General features: G+C 41.9%; 2 pseudogenes; one reads left to right on the forward strand and one right to left on the reverse strand.

The window, feature by feature from the left end:
- Positions 1-7347: 7347 nt before the first annotated feature.
- Positions 7348-7466, forward strand: LOC120593479 (uncharacterized; annotated as a pseudogene).
- A 13989-nt stretch (positions 7467-21455) lies between these two features.
- On the reverse strand, positions 21456-21574 carry LOC120596340 (uncharacterized; annotated as a pseudogene).
- Positions 21575-26701: the final 5127 nt, after the last annotated feature.

Consider the following 26701-nt stretch of genomic DNA (forward strand, 5'->3'; position numbering starts at 1 on the left):
TATTTTCCACTAAAATGATCAGATAGGACTGGTTGAATGAGAAAATTTAAAATCTTGGAGGGCTCCCAGACTTATCCTTATGAATCTGAAATCTTTTGGAAAGTGATCAGCAACTGCATTTGTCCAAGTACAAAGGGTAGTTCCCATTGTTTGGACACAGATTGCTGCCGAAGGCACTCATTGAGTGAAAACCTTGACCGTAGTATGTCTCAAGTGAATGAACTGATGCCAGTTTGCTGACCATGTATGGAGGGGTGGGAGAGGAGATTGGGAGGCTCCTTGGTCAGCAGGCTGCAGGAGCCAGAACCAGCTGGTCTTTCCATTAAGATGACCAGCAGGGGAGATAGACAAGTAAGTGCCTTGAGGAATCTGTGAGTATAGCATCCTCGTGTTCCTTCAGATCATCCAATTTGTACTTCTTTCCCTAAACTGAAGTTTTATTTTTCTCAAAATTCTCGACAACACATAATCATACTAATGCCATCCAAGTGAGAGAAAACAAAATCGTTCCATGTTCCTTATATTTACCTTCCAACACTGCTTTGTCTCCAACACTGAGGTTTTATTCTTTGTCCATGCAAGAAACAAAACTGTGTTCTGTCCCTAATTCTTCGTTCCTTCATTACTCTATGTTTATCTCAGTATCAAATGCTTTCTCAACTAAGTGCAACTAAACATGGAAGGTTTGCAAAGCCCTTAAGTGAATTATGTGATGTAACAAATAATTATTTCCTTCCTCCTTTAGAGCCGAAGAGGCACTAAGACCCTTAAAATGGACAAGACCCATTGTTAGGTGTCCAAGTCTGTCTAAGGCATTAGCAGGTCTGGCCTTGTATCACTATGATTAATGTTTATTGCGTTCCTTGGGGAAAAAAAATAAAATGAAGAATTTTCTTACGTTTGATCAGAATGAACATAATTAAAAAGTGAAATAATACTACTGAGTCTGAGGAGAAATCAATCACTTTAATTGGAAAGAAGATTCGTTGCCTCTGTTGGTAATTGGGCTCTTGGTAATTTAAAATCAGAATCCATGACAGTTTGTGATAAATTGGCTCCTTTTGGGCTGAAGAAGGTAAGAAGTTCTAATTACCCCTGGATTATTCCAGAGTAGATGGAAAAGCTTGATCAAAGAGATATCGAGAGAGAGAAAAGCTAGCAGTGAGCATAGAGTTATTGAATTTCTTTTTAAGAAGCTAAAGAGTAAAACAGTTCATTTGACATGACATAAACAAGAACTTGGAAATCCCAGATATGTAAATTGGATTTTCTAAGAAAATAGGAAACTAGGCATGTTAGAAAAAGTTTAGGTACACAAAAATTCTATAGTTAGGTTATAGAAATTAGCCTTACTTGTCAGCGCATGAGAATATTGACAACTTTGTACCTCACTTGGGGAAAAGTATGGATTTTGCACTTTGAGTGTTTAAATGTATAAGTAATTGGTTCTAAGTTTAAAGAAGTCCAAAATGTTTTATTCAAATGAAAACAATTTAGTAGACATGTAGACAGGGCCTTAATTATTGAATTGTTGACTGAGTCACCGTTGGTATCCTAGCCTTTGTCTCTATACCAATTGTCTAAGAAAACCTGAGGAATAAGCTGGATTTTAGGTTGATGCACTGGGTTGTAAACTTATTTTGAATCATGTATGTTTATTTTATATATCTGTGTAGATGTACATATATAGGTATAGCTACAATTTCAAATTTACAGAAAAGTTGCAAGATTAGTACAAAGAACTCATATATGCTTTACCTAGATTCACCAATTATTAACATTTAGCTTCATTTACTTTGGCATTCACTCTCTGTATATACATTTCTTTTTCTGAACCACTCAAGGGTAGTTGGAGACATTGTGCCCCTTTACCTCTAAACAATGATTTCCTGAGAACAATGATATTCACTTACATAATCATAGCAGTTTTTAAACATCGATGTTATTGACAAATCTACAATCCATATTCAAATTTTGCCACTATTCCAGTAATATCTTTTATAGCTATTTTTTTTTTTTTTATCCCAGGAACCAGTCCACAATCATGCAGTGCATTTAGTTCTCACATGTCTTTAGTCTAAATATGAGACAGTTCTTCAGCTTCTTGGTTCTTCAGGTTATTGGCAGTATGTGGAGTATGGGCTAGTTGTTGCATAGAATGATCCCCAATCTGGGTTTGTCCTCTGTTTATTCATCATTGTTTCAGGTTATGCATTTTTGGCAAAGGGACCACAGAGATTATATTGTATGCTTCTTGGTCCATCCTAACAGGAGGCACCTATTGTCTATCTCATTGGTGTCTTGATTAAGGTGGTGTCCATGAGGTTTCTCTACTGTCAAATTATTTGTCTCTTTGTAGTTAATAAGTAATTTAAAAGAAAAATCTAAAATATCAGCAAAGGTATGCAAAAGGTACATCAAGAAGTCAAAAGCCAACAGTTGGAGGATATATAATCCAGGAGCCCTGAGAGTAAGAAATACACTTTGAAAATGTGAATAGGATGGGCAAGTGTGCTTTTAGTGAACCAGGAAAGGAGGAAAAGAATATGATGCGGATATAGGAACCAACTTGTAGAATTTTCCTTCACTGTCCAGTCAGGTTTGTTTATTTCTCAATAATTTTAGTATCGCACCGCTTTGGCGACACAGACCTTTAATCTAATAGCAGCATCATGAACCACACAGCCTGATTATACTTTGAAAGATGTCATATAACGACCTAAAGTTGCTTCTGATGACTCTAGCCTAGTAAAATAGCTTTCAAGAGAAAAATAAAACATTGGCTTGCATCAAGCAAGCCAAGTAAAAAGCCAAAGGCATCTTAAGCACCTAAGAAGTGAAACTTAAGCCTGAAATATAAGAAATGTAAAAAGTTATAGGTTATTCTAGGGGGAAGGGAATAATTATCCAGCAGAGCAAAAGGCGGCTAGAAGCTGAATCATTCCTTCCTGTTTCCTTCCCCTTCTCAAACCATAGATCCATTAGGTTGAAAGTCTAGGGGTTGAAGCAAAAATCTTCAGAAGTTCTTGGGAAATGACAGGTGAGCAGGTGAATAACCTCAGGTAGCAAGTGTTCTGCTATAAAATGCACTGGAGAAAATACTTCTGAATTTCTGATGCATTTAAATCTAGGGCAGTCTTAATACATTTTCTAAAGAAATATGTTCAAATTAAGGCTCTAGTTGACTGTCACCCGGTCACTTCTCTCATTAAGCCGTGTCCAATTCTTCCAGCAGCACATTAGTCAGAACTTTATTCAGTATTTTCCATGAGCAAGGTTCTTATGGATACAAAAGCAAGCCAAAAATAATCAAGATATTAAATCGATTAGGATTTTGTTGGTCACAGCAGGGAAAACTTGATCCAAGCTGACTAAAGGGGGAGAAAAAAAGAGAATTTATTGGTTGATTGGTTGATATAACTGATAAGTCCCCAAAGCAGTGCCAGCCCAGGTGTGGTTTGCTCCAGAGGCCCAAAATATATAGCCTTTGGGTCTACCTTTCTCAGACTCCACACCTTTGCCCTCCTTTAAGTTGTGTTTCACAATAACCACCATGGTGACATTGTCTCTTCAGAATAGCTCTATGTCTCTGCCTTCTTAGCCAGAGTGCTCAGGCTCACTCTATTTGAGCTGCCCCAGGTCAGGTTTTCATTTCTGAACCAATTACTAGGGTCCGAGGAAGGAACGTGTTTCCTCTAGATGATTGGAATACATCACTGCCAATCCTTGGAGCCAACCACATAAACCACATGGAAGCCCACACAGTTCGTCAAGTAAATTCTGCTTTCTGTTGCCCTCATGAAGCTCATGGCCTAGTCTAGGAGGCAGAAAATAAACTAATACAATATATGCAGTAAAAGAACACAGTCATGAAACTATATAAGGGGGACACAGTCTAGACTGGTAGGTGGGGAGTAACATTTGTGTTGAGATCTGAATGGTAGAGCAGGGGTTAATCAAGAAAAGAGATTAGGGGGATGTTTCCATAGATTAGTGGTTAGTACATCTGCTTTACATGCGGAAGGTCCTGTGTTCGAGCCCCAGTGGAGCCACGGCCCATAACCTGGGCACGCTAGGCCCCCTGGGTGTGCCAGGCTCCAGATATACCAGGCCCCAGGTATGCGCCACAAGTGTGTGGGAGGAGATGCTCCACCATCAGAGATCCAGTTTTTAAGAGGAGATGGCAACATCTGTAGGTCAGGGGTGGAAGTTGGGGGGTGGGGGGAGTGGAATTAAAAAAAAAAGAGATTAGGGAGAGGTGAGTCACTTGTTATTAGGAAGACATTATCATTTTATTTTCTCTGGAGAGTTGGTATGTAATATTCAAAATACTGAACAATCAGTATGGTACCCTAATAGCAGGGAACTGTAGAGGCCACAGTTCCTAAGGGTGACTGCGGGAAAGCACCAATTGGCTGCAGGTGGACTGGGGAGAGGATGGGAAGGGGTCAGATGAGCAGCTGGCATTGGCCCACTGTAGTGCCTGGGCCACTCTCTTTCCTGCTGGATCTGAGACCAGCAGGGCTGAGGCTTGAACAACTACTATTAACCAACTACGATGGAAGTAGATAGACACGTAAGTACATAACTTGTATGGCCGCAGAGGTGTGTATCTGCTGGATTTCAGCCCTGAGTGTACCTCATTCTTCTGGGTCTCTTCTCACTGTCTACCAACCACCTGTTCTTTCTTGTTTGATAGTATATGTTGACCAAACATATAGATGATTATATTGGTAGCATGGGAAAATAATCTACATTCATGCCTGATTGATGTTGATAAGGTTTTGTCCCAGAGCAAATTAATAAATGTTTCCCCAGGTTCTGCAGGGCATCTTAAGCATTGATTTTCAACTAGAGGCTTCTGAAAGTTGAATCAACAACTTCCCTAGGTTTGTGAGGTGAGGGGATCTCAGCCTGGAGTTACACATTGATTCCATTGTAGAGTTTTTAAAACTCACATAAAGAAATAAACTAAGATCTGTTTAAGGTTTCTATTAGAAAACCATCCCAAAATAAAAAGAGTTAAGACATTCGATCATCCTTGGCACCACCTTCCCCGTCCCCGCTGCCTATTTTAACCCTTGCAGCAGAGCTCAAGCTTTAGAGCTATGTAAGGACTCTCAAAACTGAGCCAGAGCAATCCCCCAAACAGCTGATGTTCATCTGTTAGCTTTGTGCATGCTGAAAGCATTAAAAAAATCATTTCCAGTTATATCTCTTGTCATTTCCCTTTAGTCTACAATTTCCTTCTCTAAGTTCCTCTCTTACAGCCTGAAACCCAGAACTAACCTCTCTAGCTTGGATGGGTATTGTCATCAGCCTCCTTTTAGTCTCTGAAGCATATTTCTTGTTTAGGTCTGAAGTCCAGTCCTACAGGTAAATAAATACTCCCATCCACAAGTCACTCCTCCATCCATCCAATTCAGTCACATTTACTTATTCATTTAACTAAATGTGGAGCAGTATTGACAAGACCATTATCTTAAGCAATTTGGAGCCCAGTGGGGAAACTAAAATGTGAGCAATTGGCATACTCTGGGACAAGTGCTCACTGGGTAGGATTGCCAGATAAAATGCAGGATGCCCAGTTAGAATTGCATGGTTTGTTAAACCTGGTAACCACCGGGGAAAGTGTCAGGTGCAAGAGAACACACAGGAGGACCTGGGAGGCTTCCAAGAAGAATGCCTTTGAGGCCAACGTGAGTCAGAAGAGGTTGGAGGATAGGGAAGTGTTTCAGGAAGAATGTGTTGTTCTTTTCATGTGAAGATGTGGACTCAAGCAGCCCCAGGAAATTCAAGGGCGTGAAGTTCAGGACAGTTGGAGCATGGAGGGTTAGAGAAGCTCAAAAGGGGAGGCTGGAGAGGCAATAAAATTCTGCCATTAAATCTGGACTTGATCCTAAGCGCTGTGGGGCCCATTGTGGGACTTTAAGCAGCAGAGCATGTAAGATTTGCATGTGAGAAAATTCCTGGCTAGAGTGTAGTGGCTGGTGAGAGGGGGAGTCTGGAGACAGGAGAAGGGAGAGTGGTGCCTGCTGCGGTAATAATAGTGAGTGATGGCAGTGGCTGTGAGGAAGGGAGAAATGGATGAGCTACCTAGAGGGTAGATGATGAGATGTGGGAGATGAGGGAAAGAGAAAGGTCAAGTATGACTTATGTAGTGACTGAAAGACAGTTCCACTCAATGGGACAGAAGACACAGGGATGCACTCCCTGCCTTTTCACTGCTCTGCTCTGTATCACGGGGCTGACCCCCGCAAACCCCATGTCCAAGATTTTCTTGCCAACTTTTTTTCCCCTCCTCTTTAATTCCTCCCCACCCCCACCTCACCCCTGACCTATAGATGTTGCCCTTTTCCCCTTAAGAACTGGATTTCTGAAGGAGGGGCACATCTCCTCCCACAGGCTAATGAGGTGCACCCGGAGTATGGTCCGTGGCTCCACCGGGCGTGCGAACCCAGGACCTTCTGCATGTAAAGCAAACGTGCTAACCACCACACTATGGAGCCACTCGCGGACTTTTTTCCAGGGAGTGTTCAACCATTGGCAAGAGATTGGAGGGCAGGACGAGGGGAGAAGCTGGGGTATTTCTCCCTCCCCCTCTGCACTAATCAGACACTAGTAGCAGGGCTGGTGGCTGCTTTGCTTCTGTGTCCCTGCTCCACCAGGCGGCTGCTTCCATCTGCATTTCCAGCTCCTGCCTGGCAGCCCTGGCTCTGGCTATAGCAACACCACCTCCCTCTTTGCCCCTCCAGACATGGGGTGGCTGTGGCTTCGGCTATAGTGACTCTCTGGGTTGTCCTACCAATTCACTTGCCCTTTTAGCTTTTCCATCACCATATGAAATTTGCTGTATCGAGCTGTGTGTCATGGCTGTTTTTTTGAGTGGACATGAAGTAATACGGGCCTGCTGAGTTTGAGGTGCCTGTATGAGACATTTCAATGGTGACGTTTAACAGCAAGTCACATATAGAGGTCTAAAGCTGCCAAGAGTAGGCTTGGATGGAGACAGATTTAGATGTTAATTTAAGCCAGGGGCATGGATGAGATCTTTCAGGGAAATGACATAGAGAAAGAACAAAAAGCCCGAAGAAACACCACAAAGAAAGATCAGCTAAGAAAGAGATTAGGGGCATGACATAAGAGAAGAAACTATCATGAGGGTTGGGCAGCACAGAAACAAAGGAAAGATATCGTCAAGATAGAGACATTGTTTAAGATGGTAACCGCTTGGAGGTCACATAGGTAAGGACATGGGACACAGCAGACTGAAGTGTAGATTGGAGGGGAGCAAATAGGGGCAGGTTGAAAATCCTGCTGTGAAAGGAAATAAAGAGGAGCAGCGGGGTCTGCGGCCATGCCTCCCTGAACAAGCCTGATCCTGTCTGATCTCAGAAACTAAGCAGGGTCAGGCCTGGTTAGTACTTGGATGGGAGACCACCTAGGAAGACCTGCTGCAGTAGGCATAAAAAAATAAAAAAAAAATAAGGGATTGTAAAATGATAAGGTCTTTGCAATCAGTGAGGTCAACCAAGGGTTGCCTCGCCTAAAAAAAAAAAAAAAAAAAAGGAGCGTGTAGAAGGACACAGAATAGAATGGAGGAGGGCGTTTCCTCTGGGGAGAGCCTTGTGGCTACTACACTATGAGTGGGAAGGGTCCACAGAGGAGTGCGTGAAGATAAAGAGAGGGTGGCGTCTTGAGCCCAAAGAGGACTGGTTCACATCTTCGTTCAGCTCCCACTGACTGGACATTCCCTTTCTCTACTTTCCACGCAGACTGTGGAGGCTGTCCCTTAACTCCTGGGTTCAGCTGTGCTTGATTCATTTCGCTTCCTCTTATCTCTCAGTACATCTGGGTCATATGTCATGTGAAGGTTAAGTTCTCAAAAAAATTACTAACAATGGTTAATTTTCTTGAGCAATCACCGCGGCTTGGACCATGTTGGAGACTGACACACTGATGCAGGAAGCGACACCCGACGGAGGAATTTGGATGCTCAGACAACTATGTTAGAGGAAGAATTTATTGCCAGCGGAGAGCATTGGGCATTCAATAGACCCAAAGCATGATCTCCCTTTGGTTAGATTTCTTAGTTTATATACCCTTGCTGTGTCCATGCAAGGGGCATGTGATTCCTTTGTCTGAGGTTTCACGTGTGCCTCATGACTCAGGATGGGGAGGAGGAGCTTCGTGTGGGGGGCTGCAGCGGGGGAGGAATTCCCGGACCACTGGTTTTACAGGTTGTTTGTTTTGCAGAACCTGTGACCTTGGTGTTATCAGCACCATTATAGGATTCTCAAACAGAGAGATGAGACACCTAGGCTATAAGCAGAGAGCAGCACTTATTGATGCTGCCACCTGCTCAGCGGATTCCTATCCAAAGGCTGAGCTCCGATTGTAACATAACAAGCAGTTTTACACAGTCTTGTTATTCCTACACGGCTACAGAGATAAGGAAGAACATTAGTTGGTTGGCAAGCCATGAATCAACACATGTGAGCTGGAGAGACCTTGAGGTGGGGGAGGTCACTATGGGAAAACATGTTAGCTGGAGAGCACTGGGCAGAATGGGGGGAGAGAGCAGTTATAACTGGCTGTCGGTCATTCCTGCAGGCCTTTTCCTTTGCATTTTTTCAGATGCCTCCTCTCCTCTCTCAGCACTATTTCTTAAAAAGCCAAAGTAGCCCATTTTCCCTCTAGCATTGGGAGAGATGATTGTTTTTCTTTTGAGAACCTGGGATCGACTTGCACCTAGGAATAATATTGCTTGAAAAATGCAAAAGGTGAGCTGCTTCGGCTAGGAGAGGCCTCCAATATGGAGAGCGCTTTCCTTCCCTAGGCTATCTTCTCTGACATCTTTCCTTGTTGATAATGTTGGGGGAGGTCATCGAGAGGATGTGACCTCTGGTTGACCCTTGAGCTGGATGCGGGTGATCTGAGGCTCCTCACCTCCTCCCCAACCTCGGAATGTACGCTCTGCCCGCCATTCCCACAGTGGGAACCGTTTCAAGGACGCAGCCTCGAGAGAGCCATGCCTTGTTGAGACCACCTCGATGGCACACATGACCAAATGCCGTTAAGGCCTCTGCATAAACTCTTAAGATTCTGGCGGAAGGTATGGAGACCTACTTGTCTTGTGGACCAAGATGAACCTCGTAAGTAAGTTTTCCTTGCTTCTTAAAACTGCCATCTACCAATCTAAAGTGGCCTGCTTCTTTCTTGCCCCCAGTATACGGGGCCAGTTTGAGAACCAAGGAATAATCTTAATGCTTTGCTTCCTTCCAAGTATATACAAATTGAACAATTCCTTGTGATGAAAATTATACAAAGAACCAAATATACACTTTACATTGTGTCCTTAAGGAATTAGCTTGTGTTAAATGTACATGTTTCTTCACTATTCTTGTTCTTTGGGCTGTTTTTTTCATTCATGTCTGCTCTTGTTTAGGTAATTGTCTATTAATTTATAAAAATATTTTGTGAATTTGGATATACTATGTTTTATTCTCAATTTCAGTTTGCATCCTTTGTTCTAATCATTGGAGTGCTAGTTTCAATATGTTCATGATAACAAAAATGCTTTTGAGAAATATCTTATATTTGCAGAGCAGTTTACATAGCATATGCATACGCTCTTAGTTCTTCCTCAAAATCCAGCTTATCATGGATGAAATTTCTCCCACAACTGTGGGGTCAGCTACAGGCTGGCTGTCAGTAGTGCTGGGGGTGGAGGTGACTGGCACACATGTCTCTCATCCCCCACCAGGTAGCCAGGGCTTGTGCTCATGGTGATGGCAGGGCTCCAAGAGCTGTAAGGCATCTCGAGGACTAGCTCTGAACTGACATACCATCATTTCTGCTACATTCCATTGGCTGAGGCAAGTCACGAAGTGAACCCAGATTCAAGGGTAGGAAAACTGACTTTACCTTTCAGTGGGAGAAGCTGTAAAGTCATGTTGCAAAGGGTGAGGCTACAAAGAGACTATCAAGATCCATTTTTGAAATTTTAGAAGAAAACTGCTGTCTTCCTCCAAGAGATCTTCAAAAACCTTCATTTTTCAAACATCCCAGATTCCTACAAGTTGCCATCTCTAGCTTGGTAGTGCCTAAAAATTCCCAATCCATTTTGGTTAGGGGGCAAGTCGTAACAAGAGTTGTCTCTCTAAATGAGGAGCTCTATTATTGACATTATGTTGCCCCTCATACATTACTTACAAGGTTTCCCTGTATGTGTGCGCAATTTCTGTGTACATCTTGAGAAATAAATTGTATAGGTCTCTTTCACATTCTCTAGAGAGGTTATAGAGGCAGTAAAAGTGTCCAGATTTGTGAGAAATTGGAATAATCAAGAGTTACCTGTATGGAATGCTGTTAACGACAGCAGTTCACACTAGAGTACTTTTCATCTGAGACACTCAGGGTCTGTTAATAGATTAAAAGTGGTAAAAGACAACCATCTAGAGAATTTTCATTATCTTGTGCTTTGAAAACTCAGGTTTTCATTGGTTTGAATGGGCCTGAAAATACATTTTTATTACTAGGAGCATAGCCACCTCTCGCAGTCTTCTTAATAAAGCAAGGTGAGTTATAAGGAATCATCTGATGAAGGGTAAATGCACCATACTCCATTTTAAGAAAAATATAATATAAAAGTCTTACTGTGGAAGAAAATCTTTATATGATCTTTTAAGAAAACCTTAAGAAAAAAGAAGACATGACACTATATTAAATTTAAAGCCAGTGACTTATAAGTAAAGAAAAGCAAAGACAGTCTGATTAGGGCTGTTGTATTGTTCTGGTATTTTTTATGTCTCATCCATTTCTGTGGCCTTTTTTAGATCATAAGCTTTTAGGGCACAGAGAACAACTCCATCTTGATGTAGTACTGAGCAAATGCACCAAGAGGTTCTCAATAAATAAGCATTAAATTGTAAGTCCAGAAGGGGCTTTGAGAAGCTCTCTCTTTACTCCCTGGTCATACTGTTCTAACCAGATTTTTTTTCTTTAACTCTCAAAATTCAGAGACTCCAAAATCAGAATTTATTTCTCACCTTGGCCTTGTGCTCTGCCATGGACATCTGTAGAGCAGTGTAAACTCTGCTTGGGGACCTTGGCCCACCCTCCTGACCCATAGTTAGAGCTGCTGTAGTGTGATGCTGTGCTAAGGGGCTGTCTCGATAGGACTCTGGGCTAGAATGTGCCTTGGTCATGTTTTTTTTTTTTTACAAAAGCTTGGGTGCTTAACCACTCTGGCCCCCAGTCTTATTTACAGGTTCTGGGGAGGATTAAATGAGCTTGTGTGATATCCAAGTGACTGAGGCAGGGTACGTATGGAATGAACCTTTGCTTACTTTTAATTAGCTGCAGAGAAGAACATGACCCTCAGGATGGCATACTTGGACTTGGTGGCAAGCTTGGCACTTCTCAGATGTCATCATGCATATGCATCTCCTATGGATCTTGTTAAAATGCAGATCCTGATTCACTAATTTTGGGCTGGGGCCTGGATTCCGTTTCTAACAAGCTCCTGGGTGATGGTTGTGTTGCTGGATCGTGGCCTCAAGATTCTATCTCCTGCCTTTCTCCCTGTTTCCTAGCAGAGCAACACATCTGCCCCTGGGAGGAGAGAAAACATCTGCACTTCTCTCTCAGGCAAGGGGCCTGTACCACCAGGTCATGGTGGGCAGAAGAGACCTGCGGGCTATGAATCTTGTTCCAGGCTCCTGGAATTGAAGGCAGATGGTCTGGTTTTAAAAACTGGCTCTCCCACCCTCTAGCTGTGTGATCTTGGGTAAATCATTTAACCACTCTGTGCCTGTTTTTCCATCAGCAGCAGAGGGATAACAACAGTACCTCCCTCAGGGGATTGTTATGGGGATTAAATGAGACAATAGGTGCAAGCCCACAGCAGTACTGGAATATAGTAAACACTCAGTAAACACTTAGCTCTTATTTTTATTAGGAGACTCCTATTGTTGGAAGATACGGTGTCAACATGAGTAAATAGTCTCTACAACAAAAGTTCCTACAAAAATGTCAGCCTCCTTCTCTCCTGAAGCTTGGACACAGGACAGAAATGGGTGGAGTAAATAACCCCACACTAAGGGCCTGTTACCTCCAGCAAGCAGGTCAAAGGGCTGCTTTGTGGGTCAGTGTGTCAGTCTCTGTCTGACTAGTCCTTTCCTTTGATTTCTCTCCCTTCTCCTCTGTGGGCGGATTCACTCTTTATTGCAAGAAGAGAGAAGGAACTGTGCACTAAAACAAACCTATGCTTATTTGGAAACTTCGCAACTTTTTAAATAGAAAAAACTCCGGACCAAGAGAAAGGAACCATTCAGGATGCTCTTTAATTGGCTATTAGTGCACTTACTGGGTGGTAGAAATCACTTGGCCTTTGGCTCCAGACCTTGCTGGGCTCCTAGGGCAGGCATTAACAGCTCATTAACGCACGCCCTGTCACTGCTTTACTTCCTAATTAATACTGCCTGCTTCAAGGATAGGGGAACATAGCTATAAATTAAATTGTTCTATCTATTGCTTCAGCAATGAGGAAGGAAAAAAATGTAATTATCACCTCATGCCTGTCGCATTCATGGCTGGACTAGAAAATCAGAAGGATCAATATGAGTTTTAGTTTCTTAATGTTCACCTCAGGGTAGAGAAAGGTCTGTCCCAAACCCAACCCCAAGCTGAGGTCAGGAAGCTGGATTTGATGGTGTGTAGTCATCCCTCAGTTTCCTTATAGTATCTCAGAAGTACGGGAAATAGAATGATCATGTGTAGAGCAGATTAGCCTCATTCTCCTCCCAGGCTTGAGGAGAGGAACAAAAGAGGAGGAAAAGGACTGTCATGGGTGGTTGGGCAGGTTGTGCACTCTATACATCGTAGACATAGGATATTTGCATATATTATTATGATAACTTTCTGACAGGTGGAAATAAGTATCTTGAGGAAGTATCTTTCTCTGTTTCTCTTAGAGGACATAGAAGTGCTTCTCAATGGGGATGATTTTATCTCCTAGACTATACTTAAGATTGGAGACATTTTTTGGTTCTCACAGATGGGTGGTGTGCTACTGGCATCTAGAGGGTAGAGGCCAGGGATACCGCTAACCAGTCCTACATTGCACATGGTAATCCCCCACAACAAAGAATTACCTGCCTCCGGTCTCAAGATAAAGGCGAGCCTGATTCTCATTCTGGCACCTGCTCCCTGCTTGTTCTGGAAGTGTTACGCTGGAAAGGGAGTGAGCCATTTCTGACTCTATAGAATGACTCAGCAGTCTATAGTGTACCGCGTGCCCACAGGGGCCGACATGCCCAGAGGAACTCAAAGCTACTTGACAGCAGGGCTATGTCCCAGACAGGGCTGTGGATAATGGTGGCAGCCATCATGAGAAAACCATCTTACATTGGGGCCCTCAATTCACCAGGCTCAAGTGTCTCTTTCTTCTATCCCATGGGCCTCTGAGATGAAATACCTTTCCTTCTCTCTTCATAGCTTTCTACCTTGTGATTCCTTGCCTCTCAAGAGGGGGGCACATTATCTTCAGATTTGCCTTCCATGCTGCCTCCTAGACCAGTTTTTGAAGGTTTTGTGGATGATCAATTGGGAGATACAGGTAAAGAACAGACGGAAGACAACTCCAAGGCTGGTGCCTGGGTTTAAATCCCAGCTTTTGCATGTGCCAGTTATATAGCCTTGAAAGATTCAATGAACTTTCTGTGCCTCAGTTTTCTTATCTGTAAAAGGAGAATGAGAATAATGTGCCTGTTTCATAGGGCTATGGTGAGGATCGAGTTAATACATGCAATGTGTTCAGAGCAGTGTTTGGCATGTAGCAAACACCATGGAAGTGGTAGCTGTGCCAGGCCTTTTTCCACATTCACTTTTGGGGCACAGTATTCAGTTGCTAGGGCTACCAGACAACAGAAAATATATTTAAAAACAGAAATTTATTTTCTCATACTTTCGGTGGGTGGAAGTCCAAGATCGAGGTGTCAGCAGGGTTGGTTTCCTCTGAGGGCTGTGAGGGAAGGACCTGGTCTAGGCCTCTCTCCTTGGCTTGCAGATGGCCAGCCACCTTTTCACTGTGTCCTCACATGGCCTGCTTTACTTCTGTGGGCATCCCTGGTGTCTGTGTGTTCTTATTTCCCATTCTTATAAGGATACCAGTCAGATAGGATTGGGATCCACCCTAATGCCCCATGTTAACTTATTTATCTCTTAAAGACCCTATCTTGAAATGTAGTAACATTCTGAGATACCAGAGGTTAGGGCTTCAATATATGAATTTTGAGAATTAGCTCAGCCCGAACACCTGGCAAGGACCTGGTAACAACACTGACATAGTCCTGAGTGTTTAACCGTGATTCCGAGTGAAAAGAAAGCCAGGTAGACCTGGAGGGCATTATGCTAGAGAAAGATGAATACTGAAGATCTCGCCTATATGTGGAATCTAAAAAAAACTGAACTCATAGAAAGAGAGAACAGATTGGTGGTTGCCAGAGGCAGGGAGTAGGGGGCAGGGGAAATGGGTGAAGGTGGCCAAAAAATTTTCAGTTACAAGATACATGAGTCCTGGGGATATAAAGTACAGCATGGTGACTCTGGTTAATACTGTATACCCACCCCTTGATTTATGTGGATTATCTGTTCCATAGGTCTTTTTTTTTTTTGTGGAAGAAAACCACATAAAGAGTCCACCAACACGGGGAAAAAAACAAACCTAAAGAAATAGGCCCATATGAATTATAAAAATATTTATTTCACATGTTTTCACCAAAAAATGCTAATAAAAATTCAGAAAAACCAAAATAGATTTTATTCACTGTCGGTGTCTTACTGTAATCTAAAGCAATCTGCCTTCCCTTTTTAATTTGCACAAAATCACTGTACTACTTCGGTTTCATTATTAATGTTTATGTTTTAGGATGATCTTTTTCCTACCTTATCTTTTGCTAAGTTTTCATAAATTCTTTGATATTCATTGCGACATTAAAAAAAGTTTTCAAAATTTTAAGGTTGATTGGATGTTTGGATCAATATCCAGAATTGCAGTTTCCAGTTTCGTGGTCAGTTGAAGGGCTTTGTAAATATTTTCTGCAGTGAGTGAAACTGGCGCAAGTTCACTGTCGTATTCACCAGCAGGATGAGCTTCAGCTAGTAAGTGAATTAATTCATTATCTGTTAATTTGTGATCAACCAGTAATTTGTTACTATCATCTATATACAAATTATGAAAGCCTTTTTCTTCAAATTAATTTAGTAAATTAATAATGCCAGTTAATCCCTCTTCGGTTGTGGAAACCGTATTCCCTGGTACAACCAGCAAGCACTTAAAGTTGATGGCTTTATATTACTCAAAGCTAAAGCAATAGTCTTGATACAACTTAACATTGTGTATTTATTTCAGGCTTCTGTAACAGCAAGTAATTCATTATCTTCAAGTTTATTAAATATATACTCTATTTAAACTCTGTTATAGTAAAATTCTGTTTAATATAATTAATCATAAATGTGGAAATAATGTTTTGATTTAAAGGTTGGATCAAGGAAGTTATATTTGGTGGCAAATATGCAACTTTTATATTTGGATGTTCTAAGTTATGTGGATGACCAGGGACATCATCTAAAAGTGAAAGTATTTTAAAAGGAAAACATTTTTCCTTCATACAATTTTCAGCTTCTACAGCAAAACATTTGTAAAACCAATCCCAAAAAACATCAGTAGTCACCCATGCTTTTTTATTTGCCATCCAATGAATGTGAAGATCATTAATAATTGTGTGTTAGTAAGTATTACTAACTTTGTATGTTGCTGAGTTAAGCTATTGTTTTTTAGGAAGAGTAATTGCCAATAATGGAAATGAAAAGAAAGAACCTCATAAAATAAAACTGTGTATAAAATGTTCCTGTAAACGGGGGAAATAGTTAATGAATATAAAAAAATCTCGCGTGAAAAAATACCATGTAAATTGAGGGATGGGTTTATTGAATTCTTGAAAGTTGCTAAGAGGGTAGACCTTAAAAGTTCTTATCACATGGAAAAAAATTGCAATTATATGAGGTGATGGATGATAACTAAACTTACTGTAATCATTTTGTAATGTACATACATAATACATACATCAAATCATTTTGTTGAATACTTGAAATGAATACAATGTTATATATCGATTATATCTCAATAAAACTGGGAGAAAAAAAGAAGACAGCCAACATCTCAGGTATAAAGCCTCCTCCTCTCTTCTCCTTCCCCCTCATGTTCAAGGTAAGACTTCAGGCCCAGGTCTTACACCTGCCTTAATTATATTTCTATTAATTGTATCAACAAATGGTAGGTGCTTCCCTTCCCATCCCTTCCTTTGCTAGCTATTTGGGGATAAGTTAGAGCCACACTATTAGAGTGATAGTATAGTTCAGATTTTTGTAGAGATATCACAATTTCAAAAATTCTGTCCTCTTGTCCACCTAAGAATACTTGTATTTTTTCACACAAAATTGGGTTTAGAAATGATGGCCATGGTGACTTCTGTGCCAGGACTGTAACTTGGCGGGGTGAGGAGAGAGTGGCAGGTGACAGGTGGGCAAAGCCAACAGCCAGAAAGAAGAGAGAAAAATTAAAAAAGACTCAGAAAATTCATAATTCTAGAACGAATCCCCAAATAATGACAGTTTATTGTAGCAGCTAGTCTCTAGTTTGCTGCCAAATGTATTCCTCAAATGGCATGCTAGTAGGAACATTTAATACAAAATTCCTGGCTGTAAAATGGAAACATTAATACCTGCTTGCGTTCGAAGGTCGTTTCAAGGAGTAACGCTAATATCAATAAAGCCTCTTAAAAATGAACTAAAGTAACGTGGAAAGTATTACTTTTCCTCTCAATCACTACCAAGCAATGGCTTTACTTATACTGAATCCTGGAAGTGTCTTTGAATCCTGGAAGTATTGCAATGATCGTCTTCATACCTGCCAAATATTCCTGCACAACATGTACAAATGATTATGGCTCAGCTCTCAGGCCTCGCTTAGGAGCTAGTGTATGAGAGGATCAAATCGATACACATTACGGCATCCTCAAGGGTCTTTGGCACAGGCCTATAGATTTCTTTGCTGAAGGCATTTGTTAATTGGACAGCGGACCCTGAGTGGCAAGAAAAATGTGCTTGTCAGCTGGGAATAGTTCCTCCCAAAATCAACAGATATAAGCAAGGTGATTTGTGAAGGTTGATTAGAACATGGTTTCTATGTTGGACAATAAACTCTATTTATGATAGTCTCCCAGTCATTAAGTATCTCTGCTGTAAGAGAAAACTGGGGCTATTAACTTTTTCAGATAGAACCAGAAGGAAGAGTGATCATTTCTTTTATAAGCAGAAGGGAAGGTTCTGCTCAATAAAGATCAATTAAACATCTCTGTTAAAAGGCTGCTTGGAGCCAGTGCCAGTAGAAATTCGACTGTATTAAGCCAAGCTCCTTCATTCCCTTCACCCCACCCCCCACCTCTGTATCTTGCACTGGGGAAAATTTTAAGAGGACACTGGCAGTTATAAGCCCTATAAGGTGACAGAAGCTCTCACATCTGTGGCTGAATGATCTTTGATGCTGAGTGACTTTTCATGCATTTAGCAGGGGCATCCCCAGAGGACTGCAGGCAAATCAAATGCTCCTCTGGATTCAGCTGAGCATCAGTCATCCTCATGAAAGAGTAAACAAACAAACAAACAAATAAAAACAACCCCAAACCAAAACTACACACACACACACACACACACACACACACACACACACACATCAGTAGATTCCCTGAAAGATTACTTGGTGGTCAGAGCTCCTAATTCTCAGGATGCAGGAAGAGTTTTGGGGACTCTTGGGGGCCCATTATGTAAAGAAAGCCCTCCCCAATTTCCACCAAAATCTTACACTTACTATCTCATTCTAGTCCTTTAAAATACCTTGCACTTCTGTTCTCTGGTTTAGACTGTGTCATCTAATGTAAGTTCCATCTTTTCTTGGTCAGAATTATCTGCTTCGCTTTCTTCCACTTCAATTATAATACCTACCTGACAGTTAAATTTTCAAACACCTGTTCCTCATCGAAGACGTAAACTCCTTGTTTATCTTTTCATCCCCTATTACCCGTCCACATCCAATATCTGGTTTGATGCTTTGCACATGACAAGCATGTTGAAATAAGCCTGCATGTTGGTCTTGGGTAAACGTCATTGCAGTAGGAGTTTTGATAAGCATATTCCTGAAAAGCGGACTGAGTCAGGGGAGAATCTAGATAGGATGAATGAAAATGGCTCTAAGGGGACTCATCCATCTATATTTATACCCAGAGATTGTTGGACTTAAAATCCCCAGCAGTAACTCAGACATCAAAGCCCTGGGCCTCTTGTATTAATTTTTTTGTAGTTGCTGTGTAACGAATGAGCATAAACTGAGCAGTTTGCCATACATAACTTTTTTATCTCACAATTTCTGAGGTCAGAAGTCTAGGCATGTTGTGGCTGGATTCTTTGCTTTGTTGGGATGTCACCAACTGATGTCAAGGTGTCAGCCAGGGCATGGTGCTACTCTGGTGTTCAGCATCCCCTTATAAGCTCGCTTAGTTATTGCAAAAACTTGCTTTCTTATGATTCTAGGACCGAGGACCTTATTTTTCTGGCTGTCAGCCAGGGCACTCTCAGCTCTTAGAAGACACTCACTTTTCTTGCCACATGGCCCGTCCATCTCTAAAGCGAGCAATGACTCTCCCTCACGTTGAATCTTCCTCTCCTTTTGATTTCAACTCCTCTGTCTTTGACCTCTAGATTCCGGTCTAATGGGCTCAACTGATTTCAATCAGGTCCATCAGGATGATTTCCCTATCTTAAAGTTAACTGATTTGGGACCTTAATTACATCGGCAAAATCCCTGCAGAGTAAGACTTAAATAAGCGTGTGATTGGTTAATTGGAAGGTTTCTATTCAGCAGGAGATAGAAATGTTGGAGGCCATCTTAGAATTCTGCCTACCACATTCAATATGCTGAGGCGAAAGCTTCACCTATCTGTTTGTGTTTGATCTGCTAATGTCCATTATGAGTTGTGCAGACAGGGAGGTTATTAATCTACATCTGATATTAAAAGTGCTGCTCTCTGAAGACACAACCTTAACTTTATCCCTTGATAAGGGTGATGTTTCATGATGTTGAAAAGATTTTCATTAGATCAGTTGCTTGATTGAGACACAGCCTTAGTGAAGTGACAAATAGCAAGCATTAATGTCTTTTATAATGGCATTATGAATGGTCTAAGAAGGGGTCAGCAACTAAAGCCAGACATGTTTTTGTAAATAAAGTATTGGTCCACAGCCATGCCCATTCATTTTCGAATTGCCTCTGGCTGCTTTTGTTCTGAGTAGTAGTGACACAGCTCTTTTGGCCCACAAAGCCAAAAATACTCTCTGGCCCTTTACTTTGCCAACCTCTGGCCTAAAACCGTTCCCATAGTTCTCTGGATCATTTGTTAAAAAGAATTCCTGGGCCTAACACAGACCCACTGAGTCAGAACCACCAGGGTAAGGGGTTAGGGAAATTGTATTGAATGGGCTCCCCAGGTGATTCTTATCACCAGGGAAATTCTGATTTCAGGTATGCCTTCCGGCCAGGTAAGGGGAGAGCTTTTAAAAGAGGAAGTGGGTGTTGCCTTCAAGAGCACAGACTTTAAGTTCCCACTATCCAGGATGCTTCCCAGCTCTGCTTCTCACCAAAACTTACCGTCGCATGTAAGTCACTTTTAACTTGCAGTTTCCTCATGTGAAAAAGGAGAATAATTCTAATTCATTGTTAGTGTGTGTCTACATGTTGAATGCCTAATACAGTGCTTCATAGTGGTCACCCTTATTAAGAGGAGGAGCCCTGTATAGATACCAAACAACCCCACTGTGGAAACAGCTCATAAAATAGAAGAGCCCAGTGGGGCTTTATGATAATAGTCCACAGTGCATAGGCGTCTTCCTTAGAAAGAAAAACTCCCTTAAAGGAATCTTCCATTGTGTTTTGGACAGAATAAAGCTCTCCAGAAACTCAAAACTTCCTACATGTCATTGAATATTGTAAGAGGTTGTGATGGATTATTTTAGGATATTACTGAGTTTGCAATGGAATATTTAACTTTATGATGAGAACTCTGGTACTTAGCAGGAAACTTTTATTTTATTTTTTTTCCTATTTCTGAGGTCAGTGCTTTTAAAAAAAATCACTGCCTGATGAGATCATGCAAATTAAGCCATCCCTACAGCAGTCGAAAAACTTTTTAGATAAATTGTTATGCCTCTATCACATAAACTCTTGCAAGAAACAGGACTCCAATAATACTTCAGGTTATCAAGGAGTTTCATATTTTACTGAAAGGGAGGAAAAATCAATCTTGAATCTTTTAGTCCAATGACCAAAGAATTACTCCATTGATTTTGTTTAGCTACCCAGGTGAGCAAGCAATTTATCTTGATTTAATCTTATCTGATTTAAAGTTTACTTTTTCTGGGAAACATTAATTTGAATGTTAAATGGATAATAATTCTGTAATACTATACCTTCTTTAAAGCCACTTTACACAACTTATGTAAACATCTAGGGTAGTTTCCTCAAATGTTTTCTTAAATAGGTAGAATTTGTTTGTCGCGTGTTGTTCTTCTTTTCAACAGAAGAGGGAGGCAAAGGCTTGGCTAAACAGTGTATCAAAGAGCCAGGCAAGGGGGAAATGGATTCACATTCTTCGAGGAACGGGTAAACAAGAACAGGACGAGTTCTGCCAGCTGTTAATTTAGATTTTGTGAAAGGAGCGGGGAGGAGCACAACTGGTAAATGAGTGTGTTCTTCCAATTTCTGAATTTTTTTAAACTTCATTTTTAAAAGAAAGTACCAGTTGGGAACTGAGAATAACAAATTTGCCAGTGGCGGTGAGGAGAGGAATAGTCTTCATTTTTGTTAAACGCAGTGTTGAGATCCTGCAATATCCTAAAACACAGCTGGATGTGCAAGGTAGTTCAGGATCTGTCTGAACTAATCTCCTAAACAAACTTCTAGGTCACCGGGCCACCTAGCCGAGCTCCAGGCTGGTGACTACTGGTGCTGTCTACTCCTTTCTGCTCAAAGGGAAAAGCCAGAAGTGCTGACTGCCATGCATGCTCATGCGTGCTTTCCTGCTAAGATTGTCTAACTCTGACTCTCTTAGGCTAAGGTCTCCTAGGCAGAAGCCCCTCCTCCCTCAACTGTTAAAGAGTTTCTATGGCTCATACGTGCCAACAGGCAGCCAGGGACCTGCTTGTACACCCTGGTGAGAGGCTGCTGCTAATGGAGAATTCAGAGGGGCTTCGCCTAAGAGGGTAGCCATCTTGGCTGGAGGCTGCCTTGATTTTCTGTGGCTTTTGCCGCGCGCGCGCGTGCGTGTGTGTGTGTGTTTTAACCCGCACAGCACTTGGTATTCTTAAGTAGTCTCCCATCCAAGTACTAACCAGGCCTGACCCTGCTTAGCTTCTGAGATCAGACGCGATCAGGCACGTTCAGGGTGGCATGGCAGTAGACTTCTCCTTTGGTTTTGAAGGGAGCAAAGGAAGATGCAGAGCTTTAGTTGATGGAAGATACGAACATTTGGGTTAGGTTCACTTCAGAGATTCATTTGCCCCTGATATTTATAAGAGTGATATCATTTTCTTTATGTTCTGTGTGTGTGTGTGTGTGTGTGTGTGTGTGCGCGTGCGCGTGTGTGTGCGTGAGCGCGCACGCGCGCATGCCTAGTCTCATGGAAATACCAGGGGAATGGGAATAATTGCAGTTAGTGGTAACTTGAACTGGGTTGACTGTGCTGCCACTTAGCAGCAGGGTGACTTTGGATAGGTCTCTTAACCTTTCTGGTTTTTCATCTGTAGAATGGGAGCTATAATACCTGTCTAATTTTTCTCTAAGATTGTTGTGAAAAGCCAGTGAAATATGCATTTGAAAGTGCTTTTGAAATGGCAATGTACTCTGTATACAGTGTTTGTGGCAGATAGCATCCTAGTTTGAATTTAAATGGAATTCAAAACTGTGATAGTTAACAAGAAGAGGGTAAGCAGGGCCAGGACTGGTGTGAGGCAAGCAGGGTAGCTAGGGTGCTAGATTTAAAGAGGCACTCCCCCACAGGGGCATTTATATGTTGGGTCTGAGCCTTCCAGGCCCTGAGAGTCAGTGGCTCCTTAAATTTTGCACCTAGCCACCTTGTTTACCTTACCTGAAGAGTATAAGTAAAACAGACACCTGTTAAAATTATAATGTGATACATGTTCATTGTTACGAAGCCCCCCAGTACCTAATCTAACTTTGCAGAAGTTACCACGGGGACAATTTCTGCGGTGGCTTTCCTTACTTTTTATATATGCAACCTTCAACTAGGCTTCTTGTTGTCACCTTAGAGGCAGCACAGAAACATGCAAAAGAAACACAAATCTGATCCCCAAACCTCTTCTGTGTTCTAGATCTTTGTCAAAGGTTTATTTGCAGACTCTGAAGGAGTTGCATTAAACCCTGTGACATTTGGGTCACTTTAAACCTTACTTCACCCTGCTTTTTCTCCCATGGTCCAAGTCTTTAGCAACTGTTCCAAGATCTCCATCCCTTCTCTTTCTAAAAACTCCAGGTACCTCTTTTCTTCCACCTCCTGGCTGGCTCAAAAGAGTAATGAGGCTTTTCCCTTTACTACTCCATACAAACCATCCTGCAGATTTGGCCCGGCTGGGGTCAGAGGCCTGCGGGTGTGATGGTCCAGGAGAGATAGTGCAGATGCAGTGCCGCCCGGTGGCCAGCTGGAGAGGACGGACTTGTTTGCAGGTACAGGCACAATATTCTTGGGAACTGGAAATGCCATGAGGGCCATTTTACCGGAAGTTGAAGTCCTGCATGAATGGCAGGGAGATTGGAGCCAGTAGTGACATTTGGGTTATTGTTAAAGAGACTCCCCGTGTATCTATAGGCTGGTGCCTGGGACACCTCAAGTTATTGTTGCTTTTGAGTGAATTTGCATTTTATGTCTCACACTGTATCTACACAAATTAGAACAACACAGAGGCAATATATCAGGAGCAAGTCATTCTCTAGGCAGTGCTTGTCTGACTTCAGCGACCTCTGCTACAACTGTGTGGTCCATAAGCGATCCACTGAGAGGAGATACTGAAAAGCTGAATGCAAATGAAATCATTAGCTTAATGTCAAGGCGGGTGTGTTCTTCAAAGGAATCCTGGAGTGAGTTCTCACCATACCTAAGAAATATTCTGTTACCCCTACTCAAGATCCTAAAATGACTGCCTGATGTAACAAATCAACTTCTGGGGCAGCTTGTTAGCCCTTTCTCCATAATAAGACCCACTGTATTATGAATCCTGTTTCCTGCAGTTCTGGTCAGGGCAGGTGCTGTCATCACTATCAGCAAATGGGTATGCCTAATTTCTGCTTCTAAATCTTGGCTTCTGTTTTTCTACCTTCTGAAATGCCACTCCTGCCCCTTTAGTAATCAATGCCTTTCTTAACACATCTTGTGTCAAGTCCTCTCAGCCAACTTGGGCCTGGAGTGACTTTTCCTTTTGTAAATCCTGATGTCATACATTTGATATAGTCTCTCAGCTAGACTATGAATTCCTACATCGGTGATGCTTAATGTCTTCATAGCCCCTTGTAGGAAGATTGTAGACTCCCAATGATGTAATGTTTAAGTAACTTGCGACATGATGAAAAAACATAAAGCCAAGTGATTTTTTTGGATCTTCATATATTAGATTTTCCTCGAGTAGATTTAAATAATCTTCTCTCATTCACTCATTCATTCATTCATTCACTCACTTGTTTATATATACATATATCAAGTGCCGGATGCATGATACATGTCAGACACATCTTTATTTGGCAGAGAGTGGAGAAAACACCTTGGTTTTTCTGGAGCTGTGACAAATAGGTCCTCTATGGGAAGGACCCTCATGACTCACCACCATGATTTTGAAGATGCCTGTTTCCCTACTTGTGATGATCGGATTTGTCCTCAACATTGTTACCTGTCTCCTGTAGACCTATGTTAAATGCTTAAACAAGGCTGGGCATGAATATAGGGGCATAGTCTTCCACTTAAAATGGAGATATATGCCTGTGAAAAGTATGCCCACCAATGTGGAAATCAAGTCAGTTGCTCATCACAACAGCGCTAGTCTTCCTGGATCCAGGATTAAGACCCCAGAGCACTTGGATCGTGTCTCCTCACATTCTTAGGCCTGGTGCACTGCTCAGAAAACTCTTGTTGAATGAGTGCTGTTTATACTTCTGTTGGATTCAGCTCTGCTTCCTCTTGTTCTGCTTTGTGTCAACTTTTTCTATGTGAGCAATGTTTTCCTGACCTCTGGGTTAAGAGTAGTTATTTAATGCACACAGGCCAATGGGTGAACTGCTAACTGGTAGAAGTTCAGGGGATCTAATATCTTGGGAGGATTTATACCAATTACTTAACTGCCTGAATACCATGTTCCTTCATATTAACTTTGTAATAAGATGAGCCAGGCCTCACATTTATCTCAAGAAGACAGACTTATCCAAATCATCTATATTTTAGCAGGCGGCACCAAACTTCAGGCCTCAGAAACACATTTTAAATAATTCTTGTCATGCCATATATTTTAAGTATCATTAAAAAGCCATTTTCTTACTCTTAAAAATATATGCACAATATATTTTATGAAACCTATAACAAGTCTATGAAAAATTGATTATTTTTTCCACAGGGATATGTTCAAATGATTTTCATTCTGCTCACCAAATGAAAAATCTAGCATGCATTATGTCCTTTATCTTATTTACTCCCTCTCATGAGTATAATCACCATGTTCTCAAACAAAGAGAAATGGGTTACTCTGTTTGAGTAGTCAAATAATTTCCCGTGGTAGGGAATGGTCTTGGTGCAGATCTAAACTAAGCATAGATTTCCTTTTCGAATGCTTTCTTGTCCTGTTCTGTGCCTCCTTTCAGTCAGATCCATGTGAACTGGGTCAGAATATAATATGGGTGCTGGTGAAATGTACACGTGCTGAAAGCAGATCACTTTAGGACCCAAGGAAGATGCAAAGAGAGCTTCAAATTCAAAGATTAGAATTGTTCTTCCTTTTATTAGAATTTTTTTTTTTTAAATGAAAAATATGTGCCAGTGCCTCCACTTACTTCGGTCTCCAAGTCTTATGGCCCTCACTGCTACAAGCTGGTCATACAGAGGCTGCTCCCAGCATTCACTGCCTCCCTGTTCCTTAGGCTCAGAACCGTGGTTGGGGTGGGGTGGTGGGGGGGCGGGATAGGAGAGGGATGGGGTATTGCCAACGCTCGCTTGTGCCCACGTCTCTTCTGAACTCCTTCCCATCAACTCTTCCATCTGGGAGTCCTGGATACTAGTTAATCCTCCCAAACATACAGAGCGTAGGGGAATCGGGCACCTGGTGGAAGTGATAGTGGAAGAGAGATAGCGTCTTACCTATAACTAAAGTGCAAATAGAATCAGGCTTCTGAGCTGGGGTAGTTGTACACACAGTTCTTGTTTCACAGACAAGAAAGAAACAGACGTTCAAGAGACTGTTGTGATTAATTTTGGGTACGGGGGAATAGGAGAGTCTAGGGAAGTAAGATTTGCCAAGCAAAGGAAGAGGGAGTTGGGACAGGAAGACGTGGAAGCGTGCCAGCGCCTGACCTGACGAGGGAAAGACTGAAGCTGCATGTGGCTGGCGTGGACAGTGGGAGGCGGGCAGTGCACCATGGGTGGGGTGGAGGGGTCAGAGTCGAGACATGACAGTGATTTGTGAACTTGAATACTTAGACTGGGGCCAGATTGTGGAAGTTCTCAAGTACCATGGTGAGAGCATAAATTGACTAACTGTACCTTGAAGGGCCATGCGGATTTTTGAGACTGATACTTTTGAGAGTGTGATTTGGTGTGAGGCTTTGGAATCATCTTGAAGAGAATTTAGAAATTTTCTAGAATTTAGTGGTTTTAAGCTTGTGCTTTGATGACACTTCCATGCCTTGGGGGACCTTTCTGGTGGGAGAGTCTGGGAAAAGAAGGCAAGAGGCTGGGATCTTAGGCCCCTGCTCTGCTCCCACTGATTCAGGCAGTTCCAGGTGAGATTTCCTTTCTTTTTTTATTGTGATAAAAAACACATAACCTAAAATTTACCATCTTAACAATTTAAGCATACAGTTCAGTAGAGTTAAGTATATTCACACCGTTGTAAAACAGATCTCCAGAACTCTTTTTACCTTGTAAAACTGAAATTCTATACCCTTAAACAACAATTCCCCTTTTCCTCCCTCCCCCAGCCCTTGCTAACTACCATCCTACTTTCTGTTTCTATGAATTTGGCTAACCAAGTAAGATTTTTTTCCCCAAAAAACAGTCATGCAGCTTAGAAGGTTTGGAAGGCTACTATCCATCATTCCTCACCATCCCCCAACTCATCCTTAGACAGTAAGAGCAGTGAGATCTTGGAGGCCTGGGAGGCCAAAGTGGCCACACAGTAGAGATGTAATGAGTGCAGATATTTAAGCCAGATTGCCAGGTTCAGATTCTGATTCTGATACGCACTCTCTCTTTCACTCTCTCAGTCCTCTCTCTCCTTCCTTCTCTCTCTTTCTCTCTCCCTCCCTCCCCCCCTCCTT

Source organism: Pteropus medius, unplaced genomic scaffold (assembly GCF_902729225.1).
Source record: "Pteropus medius unplaced genomic scaffold, Ma_sr-lr_union100, whole genome shotgun sequence".
Taxonomy (NCBI): Eukaryota; Metazoa; Chordata; class Mammalia; order Chiroptera; family Pteropodidae; genus Pteropus; species Pteropus medius.